The following is a 27,129-nucleotide window of genomic DNA, read 5'->3' on the forward strand; positions in this document are numbered from 1 at the left end:
TAGTGGTAACTTATCTTGTATATTTATCGATTTCTTCAATAGTTGTCAGATTTCTAGGGTCTGCTAGAGATTTTGAGACATCCCTTTTAAAACTTAGCCAGTCGGTATGTCGTACATTGATTTTCGATCTTCTCCATGTTGGGTAATGAATGCTGGAGTTGTCATAATAGATATTATTATGATCGCTATTGTTTGCTTCGTCCGTTACCTTCCAATTATCAATCCGGATTCTGTATCTACTTATGATAAGTGTGAGGTCAATCCAGCTGTTGCCACTTACTCCTGCGAAGGTTGGCGTATCCCCTCTAACGTTGACAATCGATAGTCTAGTGCTAGCTATGAATTCGCATACTTTGAGGCCTCGTGTGTCCGTATTATGTGAGCCCCATAGGGGACTTTTGGCATTGAAATCTCCGGTAATTATTGTAGTCATGTTGTTATTATCCTGCATAAACCTTTCTAGGGATGTCAGGATTGTCCTGAGATGGAGGACAGTATACCATGATTACTATAAATCTTGAGTCACTACCTATTGCAAGCGCTATAATCTCCGGAGAGCTGAAAAGTTCCAGAACTGGTAGATTTGAGTCCGCTATAATCGCCGCAGGTTTTGCGTTTGTTCGAGAGTAGAATTTCCTTTATTTTGTGGGGAACCCATACAGATTGTTCTGTACTGTGTACGGTTCCTGGATACATGCTACTTTGAGTTTATCGTTCTGCTCAAAATTTATCTTTAAGTCTTCTGTTGCACTCCTGGAGGGTTAAAGATTAATCTGGATTATTTGGATACTATCCATAATATGTTAGTTGTTTTAGTCGTTCGAGCGTGCTGACCACTACACCACAAACGCATGCTAAGAAGGCGTGAGAAATATCTTATATAATAAATGAAGGTAACACACAAAACATTGAAAATACACCGCTTTGGGCGTAATATAAAATCTGAAAGCTTTCAGATTTTTTTGTTAGTTTTTTTTTAAATTTGTATTTTTCTGTACTTTTAACTCGTTATTATATTTAAAAAATAATTAATTATATTATTGGTTCCATAGTTACAAATCGAAATGCAATAAGAGCTTGATTTTTGTTTTTGGTACTTTTAATCTCGGTAAATGAGCTAAGGAAACTAAAAGGTCGTAAAGTTTATTTTAAAATCTATCTCTAAAGGCCCAGATATTTTGAAAGTGTTGAAGACTACATTATGATCTATTTCAGCAACTTTTACAATTTTTAGATATTTAATTAAAAGCTACATTTGTGAATGAAATTCAATACGTACAGTGTACGTTGTATTATTTCAAAATGAGCCTTAAGAATAAGAACAAGAAAAAAAACATGGTGACAGCTGTCATTCATCCACCATAACATTTTCTTGTACTACCCAAAATGTAAATTCTAAAATATCTGCGACCACGTGACAGAACGCGCGTGAAAAAGCCGGGATTACAAATCGAAACGCTCCAGGTAGGTATATTGGCACTGTGACGTCACCACGTGGGAAAACCGAAACCTGTTACCTTACTCCCCTAACGATTCCCGACACCAGTGCCGCACAACACAGCCGCCAGGAACGCAACACTTTCCTCCCGCTCCCATTCGCGTGCCGTGCGTAACAAAAGAACCCCGCGGAAGGAAATAGTTCCCCTCAATCTGCTATAGCGGCGTGACGGGGCGTATAGTGTTGTAGCTGACTGTTTTGACGGCTACGACTGAAATAATTCAGACAGGTAAGTTGCTAAATTTTTCAAAACTATTCTGCTTTCCTGAAATATTTCTTTCTTTCCCGATTTAGCAAAATATGGAAGTGTTTGTAGTTAGTTATCGTACATGAGATATTCATGACAACAGAACGGGTTGTTGATTTAAGTAACTCTTTAAAATTTCTCCTCTTCATAAAGGAATCTAGCATTTTAATTAATTACAGATACTTAATTATAGTGCGCTATGTAATTACTATTGCATGAGTTTACGTCGCCTTAAACATGTAAAACTGAAATATAATGAAACAAAATGTCTTTCTCCTAAGTATTTTGAAGGTTTTTATATATTTCCTAACTGAGACCCAATGAGTTTAGAACTCCAAGGAAAGTCTTTAGGGATATTGTGATAGATAATGCAATTAAAAAATAAACTATTCCACCCAAAGAAAAATTTAAGAAAATAAAAACAAAAACAAATCAAAGGATTCAGAATTTACATCGCACCAGAGGGTTTGATAAGGTTTCTCGACCTCTCACTGAGCTCCAAATTTACCAATCTTATCTTGGACTCACTCCTGCTAACACGACATTTTTGTTTCCTTTTTTACTTTTATTAAATAGCGCATTTTCGCCACATAAAGTTCAAAAATAAAATTTTCAAAAGCAGCATATATTTAGATTTTCGGTACAGTGTTGCCAAGCATTTTTCTATTTTTTCAGCCTTTTCTCGGTTCCTAATATCATTGTTCAGCATTTTTAGTAAGAGGAGTTGCACAAGTCTTTTTGCCCTTTTATTATTAGCTTTCCGTGTTTTTAACTTATTTATTAATTATTTTTTCCTCACATTTACATCATACAAACTTCAACAAAAAATCCCAACATACTTAAAAATAGCTCATTTTTAGAATCCCCCATAGAAATTCCCATAGAAATGAAAGTGTTGCCATATATTTTTATATTCGCTACATTATTTCTTTAACATTAATACATAACGTTAACAACAGCCTTGTATTTGTATTTCCATGCATTTTGATATTTGCTAATTATATATTTGATATTTGATATTATTTCTTTAATATATGGCGATAACATTTGGTCGCAAAACGTTTTAATCTGAAAAATGATTGAGACTAATCATAACACCTGATATACATAATCATAGCACCTAATTACACTATATACAAATCCTTCAACTGATAGTCATCTAACTTATACTGCCTTCTCAGGTTTAGGAACAAATTATCATATCCCTATCAGTTAAATGATTTAGAGTGAGTATTTAACGCCTGCTCTTTTAAGGCAATGGTTGATAAATTGAATGGATATTAGATTATTTTTGAGAATTTTAATAAGGAGCAAAATTTCGCGTTGTAAATCTATTGTATTTGCACATTACTTTTTTGGATATGTTGGAGTTCCAATTTATTAATTCGTTAGTACTGAAATTGAAGTTTCTTGTTTTGTCAAAAAGTACAATTTTTTGTAGTTAATGATTTGAAGATCTAGAAAGTCTATGCTATTTTGTGAATTATTAATTTTATTAAGTGTAAGACAATTCGGATAAATCTCGGAATGTTCAATTAAAATATCATGTTCTTCGCACTTAAATCATAAAGTTGGATTCAACAGCAATATCCCAAAATAATTTTAAAATGAGCATATCTTTAGAATTTCCGATACATAGTCTCGCGCGCTGGAGATAATAAAGTTTTTCTCTGTAGAGTGTTGCCATTGCTCGCTTTGAAATCTTTTGAGTTTGTTAATGAAAAATTCTTTACTGTCTTGACAAAATATAAAATAAATAATAAAACAAATTCCAAATTGGGCCTTCTATATGCCCATATCTGGAGGAGGATTACGTTATTCAAAATTTGATCGCGTTAGGTACCGTGGTTTTATCACAGTGCGAGAAACATACATAAATTTCTGCAGATTCTTCATTATTTAATTTCTTTAAACATAATACAGGGCTCTAATATTTAGTGGCAACAATTTAAAAAATGATTCGCCATTTATAGTGAATCGACGCAAAATGCCAAAACAAAATTAATAGCCCTTCTGGGTCAACGTCCTTTGGGCTAAAAGTGTGATGATTTCCTTGTGCGGCCTTTTAAATTATACACAGTTTTTTTTTTATTTAAACTTATTTATTTAAACTTATTTTCTCGAATTATTCTAACTTAATAAACCGATTCCTCCAGGCAAGTTGACTATGTCATTAAAATGTTCATATTTTGAAATTAAATATCCCGATCAGTTTTATAGAACGGAAGTCAGACTTTTCATAATTTTACCTTTTCAGAATGAGTATAAAACTTCCGCAGACATAAGCATAGGAAGTATATATATATATGTATATATATATATATATATATATATATATGTGTGTGTGTGTGTGTATATATATATATATATGTTGTATGATGTTAAATTCATTTAGTGCGAAAACAAGTTACTACTACTTGCGCAATTGCTGCAAAGTTAGTTAATAATAATTTATTTCCTAAACAATATTGATTAATTGATTATATTATCTCCTAAGTTTAATTAAAGAAGAATTATTTTAAAAGAGTGCATCCATACTGGTAAGTTATATTTTGAAAGATGTTTTGAGGTAATTTGAAAGCAAAATATTAATAATGTTTTAACGGGGACTGGAGTTAAATCATCATGAAGAATAAAATTTCAATTGTAAAAGGAAAAATTAAAAACATGTAATCATTGTCATTGATCGGAAATTAGTTGACTTTTCAAGGGGAACAAACCAATTCCCGTTCAATGAACAATAATTGATAAAAATACGTAAATACGAAGGTGTTTCGTCTTTACTCGAGTTATAAGTTAAAGCCAAAACGGCAATTCTAGTCAGGCCAAATATTTCCGCGAATAGAAGGGATTATGATCCAATGCTGATACTCAAAGAACTTATTCTTATGAAGCATTTTAGTCAATTCAATTTGGAGTAAAAAGCAATTTCTGTAGAGAAATCCGAAATAACCCGAGTAACCGTCCCCGACACCTTCATGTTTATGCATTTGAGTTCTATATTATTTGTAAAATTAAACATTGGAAATTGTCATTATGAAATCGAATTCAAAGTAAAGTTGAAATAAACATAGAAGATTACAAAATAAGATAAATAATGCAAACTTTGTAAAAACAAATCAAAGACAATATAAAAATAATATAAAAAATAATATAATAAATAATATAAAAAATAATATATAATAAGAACAGTGAATGTACATGAAGATATAAAGGCCAGAAAAGGTATTAAGTAACTTACATTCTTTCCAGTGGGGGAGTTGGCAAAGTGTTCTCTTCGTGTCTGACTCATAAGTGTAGGGTGTCCGAAAATTCTTAGCGGCAGTGAGGGCTTTGAATAATATCAGTCGGTAAGACTTGGGTGAAGTAATTTATGGTAGTGGGTGGGACTCGGAATTCTTGAGGGATGTATTATGTGGAGTTCTTATCTGAGTGAGACTGTCTGCTAAGATTTTTTTTAAAATACTAGTGAATGGAAATTAATTAATTTCTGGCTAATTGTCGTGTCGCAATGATTAAGAATTTAAGAAAGGAAAAAAGGAATTTTCATTGTCCAAAAGCTATTAGACAGACTAAAGTCATGAAATAGCCCCATTTTTTTAGTAACAGCATAGTAACAGCATAAGTCTGAAGACAATTAGCTTTTTACAATATATACAATTGAGTAATTACACTATATACAAATCCTTCAACTGATAGTCATCCAACTTATACCGCCTTCTCAGGTTTAGGAACAAATTATCATATCCCTATCAGTTAAATGATTTAGAGTGAGTATTTAACGCCTGCTCTTTTAAGGCAATGGTTGATAAATTGAATGGGTATTAGATTATTTTTGAGAATTTTAATAAGGAGCAAAATTTCGCGTTGTAAATCTATTGTATCTGCACATTACTTTTTTCTATATGTTGGAGTTCCAATTTATTAATTTGTTAGTATTGAAATTGAAGTTTCTTGTTTTGTCAAAAAGTAAAATTTTTTTGTAGTTAATGATTTGAAGATCTAGAAAGTCTATGCTATTTTGTGAATTATTAGTTTTATTAAGTGTAAGACAATTCGGATAAATCTCGGAGTGTTCAATTTTACCAAAATTATTAATTGTAATAAGGTCATCAATATATCTGTAGGTGTGTTTGTAGTAATTTAACTCTTGTGGTTGTAGATTTTTTGGAAGTTAAATTCTTTGACAAATAAAAAGATATTACAGATCGAGGTGCTGGAATGTAAGCCCATTGGCAATCCTCTGACTTGTTTAAAAAGTTGATTTTGAAACTTGATGTAGTTATGAAAAAGTGTGCATTTTAGGTAGGTTTTCCATTTGTCAAGAGTCATGATATTGAGCATATCAGGGAAGAGTTTAGGTAGATCAGGTAGACTGGTATAGACTTCTTCTAGAGGAAATGAGGTATATAAGTTTTCTCACAATGAAATGAGGTATATAAGTTAAGTCACAGCATACTTTTAGTACTGCCAATTTCAATTTTGTGCATGAGATTTATGTTTAGTTTGTATATTTGTTTTGCACATGTTTACCGCGTAGTGTTTCGAATATTGGAATCCCATAATATAAAATTTCAAAGCTCTATTGCTTATCGTTTTTGTGTTAGGCAAGATACATACATACGTACGGATGTACAGCCATCGCGAAAGAAGTCCATTTTAAGTACATTTTACAATCCGTTTCGGAAAAAAGAGTTCTTTATTCTGTCCGTACATGGAGATGTCACTCAAAACAAAATGGTTCATATGGGTTCGGGAGTGATTAAAATGGATATTTCTGTTGAAATATGATATCCGAAATTTTTTGTGACTACAAAACTTCCTGTTCTTTTTACAAATAAGTAAAAAACATAAATTTTAAGAAATTTAAGTTAAGCTTAGTTAACGTTTTTCATTAAAATTTATATTTATGTAAATTACCTTTAACATAGGAAAATTAAAATAACTGCATTTTCTGTCTATATTAGAGTTGCAGAAAAGCTTTTCTTCTCTGTATGAAGCAAATATCACGCACAAGTTCAGGAACTAGGCTGAGCAAAATGCAAACAGTTCTACAGACAATTAGTTTTTTAGTCTTTACTATATTATCGCATCAATAACTTGTTTCTCAGGATCATCTTCCATCATCTACAAAAACAATAGTTTTTTGCAGAATTTTAAATCTACTTCGAATTTTAGCCGGGGTGAATAATTTAAGATTTTGGCATACTTTACTATAATATATTCGAAAACCTAAATTTGGGCTTCACGAAAATACGAACCTTTGACTTTTTCTCAGCAAAGTTTTATGCAATGAATGTAGAGAATACGTATATTTTTGGTGTATAATATTTGAAATATTAAAAGATTTAAATAATTAGATTTGGTATTTTATTTGAAAATCGTAAATACTAAAATTCTACTGCTCTAAAAATTTATTGAAGAAATATGTAATTAAAGGTTTACTTTATTTTATATACAAAAACAATATATACAAATAGGAATATATACAAAAACAAAATAACATTTTAACAGAACTGAATGATTATACTTTAGGAACAATTTTACTAATAAATTTCAAGTATATTCTGAAATAATTTTATTAACTAAATGTAGAGGCCATGTTAAACATAAGCATTTTTAATTTGATTACCGATAAAAAAAAATTAGATACTATTATTTTAGATAATGGAATTTCCGTGAGAATACTCGAAGTTTTATACTTTTATTAGAATATTAGTAATTAATACACTGGATGCATAGACCTCTTAATTTACAGGGTAATTGTAATATAATCTTAAATAAAATGCTTTTTCTTATTCGTCATTTAATGTTGGTAGTTTATGTAATTAATATTTATAAATATTTATCCTTATTCATGATATTCCATATTTTATGCATCAGAGATATTCATAGTTTTTTAAATATTGTCTCATTTACTTCATCTTTAATCTTTAGATTAATTTTGATTATTTCATTTTTAGAATTACACTATGTGAATGGCATTTATATTTACCATCGAAGGTATTTTCTGCCGCAATACTTTAGAAAACTGTGTTGGTTTTAATAACTTAATAACTAACTAACTAACTGTAATATATGAATAAAAAACTGCCGTTCATGGTGCGGCAGTTTTTTATTCATACCTTACAAAGCATTAAGTAATTAAACAATTAGTAAATATGGAAACAATTAATTGTAATATTTTCTTTGCGAATAATTAATTAACTGAAATGCACATGAAACAAGATAACCACTCATGCATTGCTATGTAATTTGTTAAGTAAATGCAGTCCTTTAACAATCTGTCCATTTATGTCTCAATACTGCTTTTTGACAAATACAACCGCCTCATCAGCGGTCGAGGGGTAAAGTCACTGAACACTAATAGTTCGGTCCGAGGTTCGAATCACGGCGAGCGGGCCGGCTGCATGGGTGCTTTCCCCACGTGTAGCGTGTAAACGGAACAGTTTCCCTTAGACAGTCAAATCCACGAAGGCATCTTTCCTCTTAGGTAGATAGCCCTCCTCAGGCTTTTCTGTAATTAATAAATTCAACCATTAACATTGAATTTCGAAGACCTGTCCACTTATATTTTTTAACTTGAGATATACTTTGAATGAACATTCTTCGCTCAAGTATACAAAAATCTTTAAAATTCCATACAAACAATAGGTTTCTCTTAGCATTTGGATCAAACAGTAAATACCAATGTATTAATCAGTGTTTGAGAAAAATATAAATAAATACAGTTGCTAAAAATTTTAAACTTTGATAAGTTGATTTAAAAGTCAAAGTGTTCAAGTTAAACATACACTTGAGAGAAGGTGAAATGAAGATAACGTATAGAATTTACCTTTTTTTTTCGTAGCATAAACTAGAATCCGAACTCTTAACAGACGTAGAAAGAATTACTACTGTGTCTCTGAAATTAACTACAGAGTCCTAAAGAGTCTTTATAATAATCTTTTTATTAAAACAGAACTTGAATATAAACACACTTCTCGTCGTAGATAAGAAAAGGACCATTTGTGGCGATGTAACTTAAAGTAAGAGTCGAATTCAAATTTAAACTAAGCATAGCAGTCGAAGACTACGAAATTTACTTTAATTCTGAGTTATCTCAGAGCTTCTCACAGTAATTAAATGTCGGCACCAATTATGCAAAGTCGAAGTGTCAAAGCTGGCGAAACCCAGTAAGGTGACCTCAAGAGGCAGAAACACACTCTGGCTTACAGTCCAAAAACCCTGCTTTTAAATAGTCTCTAACTCAATTACATTTACGTTGAGGAAACGGAAAAGTGAAGTTATAGTAAAAGCGTAAACCATAGTAACTGGTTAATTAAAATAATAATAACCCTACAAACTTCTTAAAGTGTATATTCATTGTCAATTTCATAAAATATGTAAATAGATATTTAGTTTTTTGTGTGAGTTTGCAAATGGATTTTAAATTAAAATTAATTATCTGTACCAATTATTTAATTATTATTCAGTGAGGTTACTTCTAGGAAAAGTACAACATATAAAGATTCTGAAACATTTCTCAGTTAATCAAAATATATTTTTAAAATTATATTTGAATGAATTTTATCGATTCTTCATTTTAGATTTTTCACTTTAAATGAAGCCAGAAAACATTGCTTAAAAAAGGACAACTCTAATAACACTTCAAACAGATAAGTTAGCTATTTAGTACCTAAACATGGTCAGTGCTAAATTATTTTTGATGCTATTTTATTTTTGATGCTTAATTTAGACAGTAGTAGTAGTTATAAACGATTTACCATACTACAAATAAAACCTCAGTTAAAATTTAGCGATTAGTTGTTATTCTTGGTTTCAGTTCCTGTAAACACTGTCTTTGCAAGACTACAACTGTAATAAACTAATGCAAGACTACAACTGTAAGAAACTATGTACTGTCATGAATATTTAACATAATCAAAATTATGTAACAGTAATTGTTCTGAAGTTTGCTTCCAAGTGTCAGATTTAATATTAAAACCTTTCCTTGACTTTTATCACTCAGACTGTAGAAATCTGAATTTTGCTTACCTTTGTATGATCGATTTAAATATGGATTTAAGAATGACGTTTTTAAAATTTAATAGCACAGCAAGAACTGTGCTATTACCGTATTGTAATTAGTTATAAATTTTCAATGCAGTAATAGCACAGTTCTTGCTGTAATATATATCGGAATGCTTTAAATATCACTTCACAAAAATGATTTGGTTTATTTATTAATATTCGATTTTTTAAAAAACGATTTAAATTTTCTTCAGTTAAAATATTTTTCATTAATTATTCATAAAGATTTAGAGTTTCTTGAAACGTTTATTAGAATTGTCTCCTCAAAATTTTCCAAAAATCATTATTTCTGAAAATTTCTCTAAGATTCATCTTCTCTGTTTTAATATTCACGAGGTACTCAACAACAGAAATGCTTTTATTTTTCTTTAATTCAGAGGAAACGTTTCAAAAGCTTATTACAGACATACCATTGAGTATGTGTTGAGAACACAATCCTGGTACACCTAAAATACAGCACCCGTTATTTCTCGAGTAAATGTAAATTCGGTTTTTTAACAGGGGTTGTGTTATTAAAAAGAAAGCAATTTTACAGGCGTCTGATGCAGGTTTCAGCGTCGCTCATATAAATCGCAAATTGTCTCAAATGTTCATTTATTATCTTAAGAAAAGTATTTTTTGCTACAAATAAAAGAAATTTTTCCTAAAATTTTGGAAACTTTTTCAGACTGAACTTCCAATTTCAAAAATGACAATAGGCAGTTGGAATATAAACTTTGAAAGTACAGCGTACTTAAATTTTCTAAGTTCAGAAATTTTACATATAAATATTATTTTAAAAAAATTCTATTAAAGTTCGAAGGAGATATATTTTTTTCAATATGCAAAATCATCTCCCGTCAAAATAAAATCCGAGGACATAATGATGCATCAGAAATTGATGGCCGGAAATTTCTAAAAGAAAGAAAAGTATCTAGTAACAGTATTTATCATCTAATCGCACTCGCCGATATTGCAAAATGTAAGAACCTTATCTTTTATGCGCCCTCACGCCTAGGGCTCAGGGTAATCTGAGGCAATGAATGGGGATTTAATTCATAATTCAAATTTAGTCAATTAGTTATTCATTAACAAACTAAGTGAATTTGAATCCATAAATCTTCCTTTTTAATAACTAACACCTTTACTTCATTTCTTTTGATTGAGTATCTAATTCATCTAGATTAAAATATTTTAATTTGTAATGTATCAATCTGATAACTGTTTTTGAATATTTCTAATTTTATTATCGTTAATGAAACATGTTTGTAACGTCATATGTTATATTTTTGCTGTAGTGTCCTTTTTTAATACTCTAAATTGTTTCAAAATTTTTAAATGAGAAGCTGTTCTTTGGAATGCTAATTTCTTTTCTATGTCTATTACGTAATAATGATAAAATTACTCTGAAGCAGAATGAAGGTATTATTACAAATTTAGATAATATTTTTGTTCAGAAATCTAAATTATTTACTTATTTCCTTAGTTTTGCATTTGCTTCAGCACTACGATTGCCAGCTATGTGATGTGGGATTTTTTAAAGTTAATATAATTATTATTACATCAAACTGTGATAAATGTTAATAATTACAATGCAGTGTAAATGAAAATCTTACGTGTGTTAAAGGAAAGAAATCCTTCTAATTAAATAACTTTTGCAAATTATTACGTAAGATAATTTTCTTTAATTATTTAATAAAAAGTGTATTCATGAAAATTGGCATAAAATTCTAACCAAATGTATTCTTTAATTTTTAGTGGAAAATATCCATTCATTTTCATTCCTTATTAATTATTATATACGTAACAATTTCGTGAAGAGTTTTCAGAAGCAGAAAAGCAAGCTTTATTATATTTTCCTTTAATATTTGTTGTAAATAAGAAAAACACGTGTAATTTAAGTACTTAAGAACACAAGCACATTTAACTGACGTGCATAATATGTGTATATGTGTGTATATACAGCGTGTCCACAAAATCTTTACCAGGCCTTTATTTCGCAACCATTGTTCGTAGACATGCATTTCTTATTATAAAAATGTAGGACGAAAATATTCATGTTTAACGCTCTTCAATTTAAAAAAAATGGATTTTTTAAAAATTACTGAATCTAACATTACATATGGTTCTCCGTTTCCTATACTTACATTTAGAATTTTTTTTTACTCTTTATAATACTATAACCTAACGGTAAATGGCAACAGTCAAAAAAAATTTTGAAACATCTAACATCTCGACCATTAGTTAAAAAATTTGACAGATTTTTTTCATGGACATAACTTTTCCTCTTATCCAAGAGTAATTGCTTTAAGTTACTTTTATTACTTTTGACATGCAATTCTTCCATGTAGTGTTTTTATTTAATTTAATTTGCTTTGTTAAATGTAAAGTTTACATGGACCTCTAGTTACAAGCTGGCAGCCCAACATTGGGCCCGAAGCCTCAAAAATTTAAAACTTCTTACCGAAAGCCGAGCTTAATTTTTTCTTCTAACTTTTCTGCTGATATGAACAATTTCGAAGGATTAATCCAGTGTCCTTGGCTTTAGTGTGAAGCAGTTACACAGCAGGTATGAGATTCATTTTTGTGTAAAATTTCATTCATTGTGATGGTTTAACATAGAGTGAAAGAATACTTAACTGAGATTGTATTTTGGTCTAAGTGTTTAAAGCTTGATTCTTGTTTGCTAAATGGTTATATATAATATATAACTGAGAATAAAACTTGCTTTCGAAAAGGTTTTACGTATTTTATTCCATCTGAAAGATTGTTGCGAAATGTAGGTTTGTCCTTGAACAAAAAAGGATCACTCGTAACGATTCTTCAGCATGATTCATACCTGAATGAGGAGAATATGTTTACCGTAATGAATAATTTATTGAGATAAGCGGTGTCTTTTATTGCAAAATATATTGCTATTTTCCTTTTTATTTATAACTCTTAGAATTTGTGTGATATTAATCTGCTTTCATGTTCATTATTTTAAGAGTGAAAGATTAATGATGTTAGGAGCTCAATAAAGCTAGTTTTGGTAAATATAAAAAAAAAATATTTTTACAAGAGAGTATGATTAGAATATTCTGTGAGTTTTGATATTGCTTATGTGGAATTTTTGAAAGTATATTCCATTGCTATTAAATAAAACCCTCACTGCGTAAGCTTACGTATAATTAATGCTAAGGATTGAATTTTATTCTTATAAGTTCTGCCAATGAACAATATTAAATTAGATTAGAGACTTTTTCAAATATTTAAAGAAAAACCCTTTACATAAATCCTCTTCGAGAAGGCGTATTTAGACAAAGAGGACCTTAAATTACTAACTTTAGAGTTTGGATTACAAGTTTCAGATAACTTAAAAGTTACGTTCTTATTATTTCTCTCTCAACTTTGAAATAAATATGATCCCGAAATTTAAAATGAAATAATTTAAATTTGTGCGGTATGGTAGTTATACATTTCGTATTTTTTTCCATAATAAGTGCAAAATTTTCCTAAGCATAGTGACCGTAAGAGCGTATAAAAAGTTAGATTCCGGAACTTAAACAAAATTAAATTTTAAAATTAAAAAAATGGCAAAACATGAAAATTTACGCTATTTAAAACATTTTTGTAACTGACAATATATGTCTACGATCAATGGCTGCGAAACCAAAGAGCGTGTAAGGACTTCCGTGGACACTATGTATACATATGCATGTGTTTGTATTAGTATGTATGCATAGCATATATGAATAAGTTTATGGATATATGTATATGCATTCAGACAAAAAGCTAGAAAAACTGAATAATTCCTATTTTTAGGACTAGCAATACATAAACTTTATTTTTCTCATGTTAAAACTTGCTTGCCTGACACAATAAATGTTGTAAAACTAGCTTTCTCTTATGCAAGCAAACACAATTAAATTTGCCTGATACAAAAAGTTAAATATATTATAGTGCTTTTTAGATCAAATGGAAGAATTATGAAAAATATCAAAAATCAAAGAATTATGAAACAATTTTTATATTGCATTGTGCAATGAATGCATAACATTGGCACCTGCATGCCTTCATAAAGTACTGTTGTACATTATGAAGTATCTGTGAGTATTTAAATTATATATATCGTTCATTTGGCTTTTACCTATCATTTCGATTCCATAGTTAATGTTTTACGCTTTTTAATATTCGGTAGTATTACGTGGCACTATTAGATATTAAAAACTATCTCTGCAACCCATTTTTATGTAATCCCCCAAAATACACTTGCATTAGCATACTTACGTAATTTAGAAGAAATAGCAATCATAGGCTGCTTTCTTAAGTTAAGAGGGTTCTGGAAAAACTGCATAATTCAAGAGACGCCAACAACAAAACGATTGGAAAATGCAACGTTATGAAGGAAGTAAACATTCATGTTAAACGGTAAAGAAAACAAAATCAATTTAATGCAATTCCTCAAAATCGTAAGGTTCTTCGTAGCTCATCTTGCTCCTAAAACCAACGATAAAGTTGAAATTGGTGTGAAGAGGCTATCGGAGTCCATCTATGTGGGAAACGGCCAACCTGTTGAGACTTAAGAGAAATCTCTCCATCAGAAATTACATACCATAAGAGAAGATCTTTGTTTCTCTAGAAGGCATAATTGAGCTAAAATATCGCTTTGCTTTTGAACAAATTGAACAATTTAGCATTTAGGGTGAAGTTTAGTTTCCATTAAATTTTCTGAGGAGAAATAACGGGTTGTGATATTAAGTCACGTGTTTATGCTTCAGGGAATATTCTTGTATTCTTTTTATTAAGCATATTACATCCGAAACATTAAATCGCAGGCTTATATACATGACTAATAAGAAATAAAAGTTACTAGAAATGTTTTCTGCGAAGTATAAAACTAATTATCGTCACTCAGTGTTCACCAGAATTTTTTAATAGTTCACAAATGTATAAAACTGTTAAATTTTATTTAAAAACTTTTCTTCAACAGTTTTGTTCCTTTACATTTAATTTTGTTTAGATACATTTTATAAACAAATTTCAGTGCTCTTACTAACAATAAATGTGAAGAATACGAAATTTTCATTTATTAATAATACGAACATGTTTTGTTCAATCTGGGAAAAAAAGTAGTAATAAACATACAATTTAAATACGAATGAGACAATAAATTGCTTTCCTCAATGGCTTTTCCTAATTTTAATAATTTTTGCCAAATTTAATAAGTTTTCCCTTTCATTGACTTTCATGACAAGTTCATACATTTCCACACTTTTACATTAAAAAAGTCCAATGGTTTATGACATTCTTTTAACTATAACTCTTCTTTCTTTCACATATACGTTAAGCAGTATTATTCAAATTCTATATTTATGAGAAAATTAATTGCTTTTATATGTAAAATTTAAGATAAAATTACATTACGATTCTCAGTATTTGTTCATTATATACATAAAATGCGGAACTATTTATTTCTTTATAAAATTAGCAAAATTTCGAATAATAATGTGTGATATTAAAATGATAAAAAAATTCTTTTCGTTTGGGTTGTTAATCCTAATCTGAATACGTCCTATTTTACAGTATAAAACATTTAAAAATATTTCAAAACAAACTATTAAACTTTCTAACAGATTAAACATTACTATGACCCTTTTCTAAGTTAGCAAGACAATATGAAATTCAAATATCTAATTCAATTCTTTTAAAGAAATAGTATTGTGATAGTCACCTGTAATTTTTCCATGGCTCCTTTCCATTTGTTCTGTTCTTACTGTAATTATTGTTCTCCGGAATATATTCCAATTATAAATCTCCCTCTCGATTTCTGGGCACAAAATTAGTAAACGATGGTGAGAGTACAGTAAATTCTGGTATTATAGTTTGTCTTCGTATCAATTCGTATCAGTTCCAGAGACTGAACACTCTCTCTGTATAGGGTATATGTATCTTTCCCAGTGCAGAATGTGAGCTCATTAGATTGTTCTTTAGGATGGCCTTGGCGATTTTTTTGTAATAAAATGAACTAACCTATGCTCACTTTCTTTAAAAAAGTGTTTGTATAGACCTTCTACAGTCCCATATAATACGTCATTCATCATTTACAGATTTTTATAGTCTCAACGACTGCCCACACAAATAATCCAGGAAAGCTTCGACTCATAAATATAGTAGCAAATAACTAGCAACAGACGGATACCTCAGAAAAATATAGAAAGAAATAATAACTTACGAAACATAAAATATATTTTTTCATTTATTAAAAAATAATTTCTGTTGGGTAACAAATGTCGAAACAAAGAATTTAACCGTACTTTCCTTCTTCACAAGCACAACAATTACAGGCCTTGGCTTACTTACAGGCCTTGGCTGCCTTACCAGGCCTTGGCTGTCTTACCAGGCCTTGGCTTATCCTTACAGGCCTTGGCTGCCTCAACCAGGCGCTCCCCCCAGCGCCTTCTGTGTGCAGCGATCCCTCTCCAGTTTTTACTTTTCAAAGCATTTAAGTCTTCAACGTTATCTAATCTGTGTTCTTCCTTTAGCTCTATCTAGTCTGTGTTCTGTCTAGTCTCCTATCTAGTCTGTGTTCTTCCTTTAGCTCGCGATCTCTCAGGTTTTTCAAATGTCAAGATCTTAGTGGGATTATCTTCCGGGCATCTCCAAACATGGCCCAGCCTTCTTAATCTATTACTATGGATGACTTGTATTATTTATGGTTGCCTATAAAAACCTGGACAGTTCAAAGTTATATCATGCTCTCTAACATCTCTCTCCATATATTGGGCTAAAAATTGCTTTAGGGAATTTTCTCTCAAACATGTCCAGTGAGCATTATATGTTTTTATTTAAAGTCCATGTTTCACTCGCATAAAGTAAATCAGGTAATATTAGTGTCATATATATTCGTAGTTTTGTTTGGAAATTTATGAGATTAGATCTTCTTAACTTAAGCCATACAAATCTGCCTTTAATTGCGAAGATTTGTCATATCAAACAAACATTATTTTCACTCTGAAACACTTTTTAGCAAACTGATTGCAAAACCTTGAAAAACTAAAATCAGATTTAACTGCACAGATTTTTTTAATCCAAATTTCTTTCACAATCCTCTTGAACATGAAGCGAAAAACTTAGCGTTTTCATAAAAAATAACCTTCAGAAACAGGGATAGAAGCAGTTTGACCCGTCGATAAACATAATGATCATCATTGGCATGATCAACAGGCAACAATAATTTAATCACTGCTAAAACCTCAACCAGCCTACTCGCTTCAAGTTGTTGGGAGTTGGGATCTTTTGTACATGAGCTGCCTGATGTCTAAAATTAAGATTATGATTAAATATTTACGTTTTAGAAGCAATTTTAAGGTATGCATAAATTTGCAAATAAATTTATACTTACATGTAGAAAATTATTTCATTCTTTGCCTTTAATTATTTTTATTACATCCAGCACTGCTCGAAAAGTTAAAACTGCTGGTTATTCATTATTTTGCCTGGGCGTTAATCGTCGGTTCCAAGCAATTGTGAAGTCGCCGATGATCAACCCATAGGTCATTGGTATAAGGCAGTGCAATGAAATTTTGTGGAATTTTATGCTAAAATTAAACTGGAAAATTTTTAATTGAAATCGTACAAAGCCCATTAATAATATTGGTTCAAAACCGATAAATACTGGCGATAAATGCGTAGATAATTGTCGAAGGTTGGTGCAATAGGTTTAGATAAAACTGAAGAACACCAGGAGTTCACCAGGCGTTCAGAAGTAAGTCACTACCGGTGACCTATAGGTGGATGATCATTAGCGATCAGCTTATAAGTTACCAATGCCAATCGGAGGTTAATATCAGTAAAATTTGAAAAATGTTTCACGAAGGACTTTCACGGAAACTCTGGCTGGATGCTTTGCCAAGCTTTAACTATTTTAAGTAAGGCGGAACTCTCCAGCTCACTAAGCGATACTTTTAGTGACTTGGTGGATGTGCTGACGTCTAAAGACTATGTGAGGTGATAGAGGAACTGATGTTTAATACTGCCTGTACCATCAAGATACCTGCCTAGATAGGTGGTAATTAGGAATCAGGTTCATATAGTTTAAGCCCTTACAGCCAAGACAGTTAGCCGTACAGATCTCTGTCACTGGTAGAAACGACCCCCGACTGAGATACGTAGGTAATCAGATGAGCTAGTGTAGTAAGTTTACTTAAGTCGAATGGCCAATTATTCAAAATTGGTACTCATCAAAGCTGTTAGTCAGTGGGCGGTTATGATCACTGGCATGGGGGGCGGTTATGATCACTGGCGGTCAAGCCATAGGTGACTGGTTTGGAGCAAAGCGGAAAAATTAAGCAAAAGATCGTCGATGACCATCAAAGATATTGGTCGCCTGTGACTTACCAGGTGGATAGACACATATCTGGAGCAATACAAGGCTTTATATAGTGGCAGTTTTTGCCTTTGGCTTCTTTATTTGTTGTATTAAAAACTGCAGGTTCACCTTATAATTTCATAACTTAAAATATAAAGGCAATTGTACAATTTTCCCCAAAATTATTACACTCCAGCGCAGCTTAAACAAAGCATCATTAGGTAGGTTTGTAATCACAAAACTGATCAAATAAGTTTATTCGAAAGAAAAATTAAGAAAGATAACAGCAGTGGTTTAAGTAAAGAATTCAAATTTGACGATTCAGCCCATTTGGTAAATCAGCTACTGATCAGTGCCGCCCTAACCACAGGGCTAAATGGGCTATAGCCCCAGGGCGCAAGCCTTTTGAGGCGGCAATTTTTTATTTGCGATATAGTAAAAATTTATTTTTCATTTTATTAGTTTTTACTTATTTTTAAATTAAAACACTTCTTAAAATATTAAACTGATTTTTATTTCTTCCAAATGTGCTGAAAAACGATAGATAGAGAAGGGCAACGCGAAATAGGAGTAACACCCTACCGATCGTACTTTTGTTTCAGTCGCATTTGAACTGTCGGAGCTGTACTGGAGTTAATATAAGACCACCTACGTATACTCACCGCGTCGCCAGGGCATATTCATTTATCTAAACGTAAATTGTATTATTTTAACAATCCTGATAAAAGATAGGAACATAAAGGGGTCACTGATGCGTACCTTAATATAGATTGCACGACAAAAGTAAAATTGATATAATTTTAGTATTTGTCGACTGAATAAGGTGAATTAAAAATTGAAAATTAAGTGGAAATTATTAAATTATATTATTATCTTCCTAAGGTAAGTGCTTTTCCTTTTACATACACTGTTTATAAAAATCAAAGTGGACAAAAAAAATGCATATTGAAAAAAATTGCCTTTTCCCGCCAAAAAACATAAAAAAATTCTATGATTCAGTGCATCCATGTCAAAGCAATTATCAATTAAAGACAAGGCTCATATTGTAGCTTTCCACGAGTCTGGAATGAGCCAAATGGAGTTAGCAAAAAAATACTCCGTAAATCAATCAACAATTTCCAGAATTGTTAAAAAATATATTATAAGAGGGTCTTCATCTCGAAAACCGGGATCTGGCCGAAAGTTGTCACTCTCATCAGGTGATTTAACTTTTTTGAAACAAAATATCTCAAAAGATCCTAAATTAGGATCAAATAAATTGAAAAATATATTAAATGACAGAAAAAGAAAATGTGTTTCATCTAGAACAATTCGTCGTGGATTGTGTTCTATAGGTTTGCCTGGCAGAGTTGCCTGTTCTAAACCATATTTAAGTCCTGAAAATGTTTTAAGCAGATATGAGCATGCTAAGAAATGGGTTTATTACACTCAAGAGCATTGGAATAGCATAATCTGGTCAGATGAGACCAAGATAAACTTGTTTGGATCAGATGGACGAAGATATGTGCGTCGTAAGGTAGGGGAAAGATATAATTTGAAAAATTTAAAGCCTACTGTTAAACATGGCGGAGGGCATATTATGGTTTGGGGTTGTTTTAGCTCTAATGGCACTGGAATGTTAACGATCATTGAGGGAAATATGGATTCCCTTAAATATACTAGGATAATCGACTCTTGTCTTGCATTGTCAGCTTCAAAAATGGGTCTTAATGGATATGAATTCCAACAAGATAACGATCCAAAGCATCGTTCAATGCATTCAAGAGAATATTTCAGAGATAAGAAGATTATTGTGCTAAGCTGGCCATCCCAATCACCAGATATGAATCCAATAGAACATCTCTGGACTCACCTGAAAACAAGAATAAGGGAAAGACAGCCAAAAAACATTGATGAGTTAAAAAGGATAACGCATGAAGAATGGGACAGGATTGATCCGGATTTCTACAAAAAGTTGGTCGAAAGTATGCCAGATCGAGCTGAAGCACTTTATAAAGCAAAGGGTGGGCATACAAGGTATTAATTAAACAATATGCATTTTTTTTGTCCACTTTGATTTTTATAAACCGTTCAATATACTACATAATTTCTTTATACCTTAAAGTAAATATATTTTTAAATATAAAATGAGAAAAAAAACCAATTTATTTTTTAACCTTTTAAAATTAATAAATATTATCTTGCTAAATGCCATTTTTTTGATTATGCGTTTTTTTTTGTCCACTAGTGTATATGTTAGCTAAAAATTAATTAATAATGATATATACATATTTAAAAATTTTATAACAATTTTTTATTCCATTATGTAAGAAGACTAACCATGGAACATAAACGAAAAAAATTATCTGGTTCCGCCAACCGTAAATTAAAAGAAGAGAAAGAGGCGAGGCAAAAAGCTCTCTTGGAAAAATTGCCTACATTAACAAATTTCTTTAAAAAAGGCGAAACACTTTCTATGGATATTACAGAGGATGAGCAACACAAAGAGGGAAAAGAAAAAAAATCAACAACAGTATGACAATAATGCCCAGCAATCAAATGTGAAAGAAAAAGAAGAGGACCAGAAACAACAAAACATGGAACAGCCACAGCCAGAAGATCAAGAAAGAGAATATTTAGATGAAGATGAACTTAGTAATATGTTGAGTGTTAATTATACTGATCCATATGGGGAAGATTAAGCGAAGATAAAATTATAGATATAATGAAGAACATATCTAACGTAGAGGTAGATATTCAAGAACTAGACTTTTCTGCATCTAAAGTGGTCTACAAATCACAGAGCAGGTATGCTACAAAAATGATATAGACGTTTACAAAACGGAAAACAACAAAAAAGAAACTGGCTTTTATACTCAAATACTTCAGGAAAAGTATATTGCATCCCTTGCAAACTGTTTGGTAGTGCCAATAATCCATTTAGTGCAGGTTTTAACGATTGGAAACACAGTGAAAAAATTTCGGACCATGAAAATTCAGCCCTTCATAAAGAAAACACCCGTATAATTGTGAACAAACACCCGTTGAAAGGTTTTTAAAATTTTTGGAGAATACTGGCCATAAGAGCTCAGAAATGCAAGACTGTATTTTAAAGCTATTATCTGATTTAGATATTAGTTTGGAAGATTGTAGAGGACAATCTTATGATAATGCCTCTAATATGTCGGGTATATATAACGGCCTCCAAGCACGCATTAAATCTAGAAATAATCTTGCCATTTACGTGCCCTGTGCGACACATTCTTTAAATTTAATTGGACAATCGGCAGCTGAATGCTGCATACAAGCAACTAAATTGTTTTTGTTTCTACAAAACTTATACAATTTCTTTGCCGCATCAACATCAAGATGGGAAATTTTAAAAAATACGCTAACAGCAAAAAATAAAGTTCCCAAAAAATTAAGCGACACTCGTTGGTCAGCAAGAGCTGATTCAGTGAAAGTAGTGGTTTCGGGCTATGAAAATTTAAAAAATGCTTTAACTAAACTTTACGAAGATAATTTTCAAAAGCCTGCAACAAAAGTTGAAGCCCAGGGGTTGTTAAATGAGTTCAACTCATTGGAAACTGCTATTATGATAGCATTTTGGAGTGAAATATTGGAAACCATCGATAAAACTAATACATCGCTTCAAAAAGTTGATATTACAATTGAATGCATTGTTTCATTATATGCTTCTTTAGAAAAATTTGTACAATCGAAACAAAATATAGATTCGTTTAACCTTTACAAATCAGAAGGTATAAAATTATCTGGCTGTTATGAATACAAACGGTTACGGAAAAGAAAAAGACAGTTCGACGAAAATACGTCGGAAGAAGTGCAACTTGATGCAAATGACGAATTCCGCATAAAAACATATTATGCTATTATTGATAAAATTCTAGCAGAAGTACAAAAGAGAAAATGTGCATATGTTAACATTTATTCAACATTTGGGTTTCTAGTTAATTTAAAAAATATAAATGAAGACATAATTAGAAATAATGCTGCAAAGTTGTGCGAAATATATCAGAATGATTTAGAAAACAACTTTATTGAAGAATGCCTACATTTTAAACATGTGAATTTATTGGAAAATATATCTATCGCAGAACTAAATTTAAAGACAATAATCGAGTTAAAAATTGAATCTACATTTCCAAACGTAACCACAGCACTGCGCATATTTTTAAGTATCGCCACAACAAACTGCAATGGCGAAAGATCATTTTCAGCAATCAAAAGAATAAAAAATTACTTACGATCTTCTTTGGGACAGACTAAACTCTATGATTTAAGTATTTTGTCTATTGAAAGAGATTTATTTGAAAATTTAAATACTAGTGATATTATTGATCAGTTTGCCAAAGAAAAAGCTAGGAAAGTAAATATATAAGTTACATTTGTTTAGATTAAGGTGTGTTTTTGTTCTTAAATGGTTTTTTATTTAATTAAATTTTATTTTTGTTTATGTTATGCACTGATCGAGAATCATATAATAGTTCCGATCAAGTTCTAAAGATTAGACTAAAAACTGATCGGAACTGTCATTATTGAGATAATCCCCTCAAATCTGGGTAAACATTTATACCCATCTTTTAAATAAGTGACTTTAAAGAAAAGTTACAATAAAGATAACAGTTTATTATAAAAGTAATAAATAGTTTTTTTCTAGTTCTGACACTTTTGTTTTGTATAACTTTTCCGACTCCCATTTGCCATTCTGTGTATTTTCTTAGGAAGAAGGGCGCATTATTTTTAGTAGCCCATGGGCGCCGAATTCCTTAAGACGGCCCTGCTACTGATACTGAAAAATAGTTTAGACCAAGGTTCGATATGTCTCAGAATAAGAAACTTCGTCTTTAAAAATTGTTTAAAAATTCTGAATTGTTTACAAGCAAAGTTTTTTTAATTTGTCTTGAAAACTGCTGCTTCACCTTATAGCTCCAAAACTTAAAATATAACTCCATTCTTTGTAATTGCCTTAGAAATAAAGTAAAAAAGGTCTCACATCATTCATTTAAATTCCACCACAAATTAAGACTGAATGCAGCACGAGACTACATTTACTGTAAAACACAGAAAAATAAAAATAAACAGGCGCAATAGAAAAAAGGGGGAAACCAACAAACAAAAGACTGAAACCCTAAAATCACTGCCGAGATCAACTTCGAAAAAAACAATAAATGTCAAAGGGAAGAAACATCCGCATCTCTATAAGCAGAGGGCGAAATATTTCCTTCCATGTAAATATCGTTTAAAAGCGTGATCTCTCTTCAATTCAATATTCCAGAGAGTCCGCGTGAGAAAAGCGCCATCTGGCTGTAGAGGCGCACTTATTTAGCTACCGGAAACGCGAGCGCATCGTCAGATCGTTTGGAGGATCCCCAGGGAAAGTGTAGCTGAGAAAGTTTGTTTCGATCTAGATCCTTTACGATTCCCACGGCTACAGAGAGACCCCTCATAAAGGGACCTGAGAATTCTTATCCTGGCTATATACTACTCACGTTTGTTTTCGGACACTTGTATTTTTGAAAATTTTTTGCATAAATCTTGCACTAAATACTGAAACATAAACTTCATCTTTTTTCAAATATATTATTTTTTCTCTATTTTAAATCTTGTTTATTTTATAATAAATAGAATTAAATATTTCTTGAAATAAAATAATTTATTCAAAAAGTGTCAATCAGTACCTGACATAATAATTTGGGCACATGAAATTTATCGAGATGTTTTTGTAGATAGTGTTTCTGGTTATACGATTATTTTAAACTAAAATACATCCCAAGAATTGCCCTCTGTGCAAAATGCTACAAATTAAAGAAACGTTCTAATAGAAATTTAAATTTTCATCATTTTAAAGATGGCAAAATTATTCAAAATAACCAAAGAATCCTTGATATAAAGCGTTAAACTATTTTTTATGTTATAAAGTTATGGCAATTACGTTGAACTGTTGAAAATGCGTTGAAGTTTGGACCACATTCTAAGCTAATTCCAAAAATTGGAGGTTTATAAGAGAAGACCCAATGCTGTAAAGCTTGCAAAGAACTTGAAATAACCGTTATTTTCCCTGAAAATGTTAGAAGAGAATTAAAAGTTAGTTGACTGAAACCTCAGTCAAAAATTAGGATCCTTCCCATTTTTCTTTCTAGGCGTAGAGGAAATTCTACAGTATGAATGAATATTTTATTATTCAAGATTTTATCATTAATGGGGCAAACAGGAAGCCTTCAATAAATTAACTATCAATTCTTGCACTGTAAATTATTTGAGAAAATATTCATAACAACTGAAGAAACAAAAAGCAAATGTCATTTTTCAGTACAAAAATAGGAACTTTTTAATAGTATTAAACACTCAAGAAATGTAAATAAAATGCTTTCAGTTATATATAGCTCAGACTTTGCCTTTTTGCTGTGAGATTAATACTCATAGCACGACGCTATATTTTACAAATTTTGCACACAATGCATATAAAAGATGTACTGTCAAATCGTAAAGTTAGTACCACTTCAGATGTTAAATAATCTGAAACTTTCACATGCTATAAAACATGAGCGGTTATAAACAAAATTTTATTTATTTAAAATATAGAAAATAAAAAAATTAAGAAATAATTATTTAGTAATAAAAATCATGAAAAAGTATAATTACTAGTGAAAAATTAGGCTCACCAGCGGCTGAGCGGAAAACTCGCTGAATACTGGTAGTTCAGTCCAAAGTTAGAAGTTTCCCTTAAAACACCCTCCAGGAACACATCCCTCAGGCAGATAGCCCTCAAGTGCTTTGCCATAATCAAATAGACTAAACCAAACTAATGAAAAATGATGAAGGTTCGCGTTCAAACAAAGGAAAATAAAATTGAAATTATAACTGCTTCATTCTCGCCTTCCTAGAACGGGGAAATTTAAGCTTTGTTCTACGTATTTAATTATTAGCGTAATGAAGCAGGTATTTGCTAAAACATATTGTTGCGTGCGTACGGGTTCGTTATGAAATGAATGCACAAGTCCGATGAAAAATGAACAAAAATTTATTATTATCACAACAAAAATGCTTAAATTTTCTCAAATTATTATGCAGTATTACAATATCTCACAGTAGTTATATTTTAACTACTCAAATGCCCAATACAACGTCATTCAAAACAGCTAAAGAACGCTAATCCGCGAATTCGCTACAATCAACAAGAGCAGTTTTCTAGACAACAACAAACTAAGCAAACAACTACAAACTGAGATGTTTTCCTCCTTTTGTAACATTTTAAAATCACGCGCTAGAATTTTCCAGCACTTTCTCGAAATCAAAAAGAGATATTTATTTATTTAACGCACGCGCTCTTGTATTTTTAATTTTTCCGGCTTAGCTTTCTTTTAATATTCGTCACGCGCTGCACTGCGCGAGAAATAAAACCATTTAATTTATAATTGAACTAACATTAGCTTTTTAAATACCAAATTCGTATCAATATGGTGCACATTTCGGATATTTGCTATTTAAAATATATTATGTAGATTTTAATTAAAAATCTAACAATAAGCTTTCAGTAAATTAATTTTAAAGGAACGCAAGCATTTTTTTTTGCATTAATTAGTTAAAAATTATAAAATTTTTCTAATTTTGGCTTGAGTGGAAAAACCACTGATTTATGAGATCACGATCAAATAAACTCTCTTTCGTGTTTTTAGTAAAGTTTCTGCATAAACGCCTTGGCTGCAGAACAAATATTTATACTAGAAATAATAACATTCATACTGGACTAAAAAGAAAAAAAAAAAAAATCTGAAAGGTTTCAGATTTTATATTATCCCGAAAGGAGAGGGTTTTTTTATTTATTTACAGACACATATACGTTTCAAGAGGATTTTGACTAACGTCACATTGGGCTAAAAATATTAAAAAAGAGGATATCTTTGGAATTTCCAACAGACAGTCTCGCGCGCTGGAGATAAATATATTTTATTCCGCACAGTGTGTTGCCACTGCTCGCTTTGAAATCGTTGAGTTTCTTAATCAAAAATTAGTTAAAATATGAACCAGATAATAATACAAATTCGAAATTCAAGATTCGGGCTTCCAAGTGCCCACATTCGGGTGGAGGAGTACGTAATTCAAAATTTGATGGCTCTAGGTATCGTTGTTTTTTTACAATGCAAGAAGCAGACATACACTCAAGCAGATTCTTCATTATTTAATTTCTTGAAATATAATACATGACGGTAATATTTGGTGGCAACAATTTGAAAAGAGATACAGCCGTTTAGAGTGAATCTTGGGTAACGCTACCCTGGACTAATAAAACGAATATTTCTGCAATTAGCAAGTAAAAAAATATGTAATTTGTTATTAAAAAACCATCAGAATAAATTGCAGGAAAATTGTTCCTCCATAGAAGGCGTTTAAAGAGGAACAAAACATTGTTCTAAATATGTGCAAAAGAAGGAATACGAAAGTTTTAGAATATTTCGCAGTTTATAATATTTAACTGATAGATGAAAGAAAATCTTCAGAAAAACAAAATCAGATTTTCTCGCGAATCGAAATTTATAATGACGACTTTAATTTTCTGTATTTATGAAAATAGGTAAAAATTTAAATATTGCGGACAGATGTACCGAACGAATTAAAATTATCCGACTTTTTATATGACAAAAAATACTTTCCTATGGTAACAAAATTATATCAGATCTATGATTGCTAAACTAAAATTTGTATTTAAAAAAAAGTCAAGTACATTTTAAATATTTTTTTTAATTTTTAGTTATTATCAAATAAAGAAAATGTAGTATATTTACTGAACTTTTGTCTTTTCTATGTACAGCAAATACTTCATAGTTTTATTTAAATAATTGCATATAGAAAGAGAAGAGAGAAAGTTGATATTATCTCTGTAGAAATGATATAATTATCAACTCCTTCCCTTTTTCATTAATAAACTACTTTTCTTTTTAAATTCTAAAAGCAGCTATCTCGCTGAATATTATGAAACAAGCC

The 27,129-nt window shown here is 30.9% G+C and overlaps 1 protein-coding gene across 2 annotated transcripts in view; it reads left to right on the forward strand.

Moving 5' to 3' along the window:
- Positions 1-1,560: 1,560 nt before the first annotated feature.
- LOC118179744 (uncharacterized) overlaps positions 1,561-27,129 on the forward strand; it is a 49,560-nt gene continuing 23,991 nt past the window's right edge. For both annotated transcript variants that reach the window (XM_085819779.1, XM_085819780.1), the window contains exon 1: positions 1,561-1,727. The gene's annotated coding sequence lies outside the window, so the exon portion shown is untranslated. The remainder of the gene's footprint in view (positions 1,728-27,129) is intronic.

The sequence above is a fragment of the Stegodyphus dumicola genome, chromosome 7, assembly GCF_044657685.1.
Source record: "Stegodyphus dumicola isolate Sdum_Otavi_A_Nest chromosome 7, ASM4465768v1".
Lineage (NCBI taxonomy): Eukaryota > Metazoa > Arthropoda > Arachnida > Araneae > Eresidae > Stegodyphus > Stegodyphus dumicola.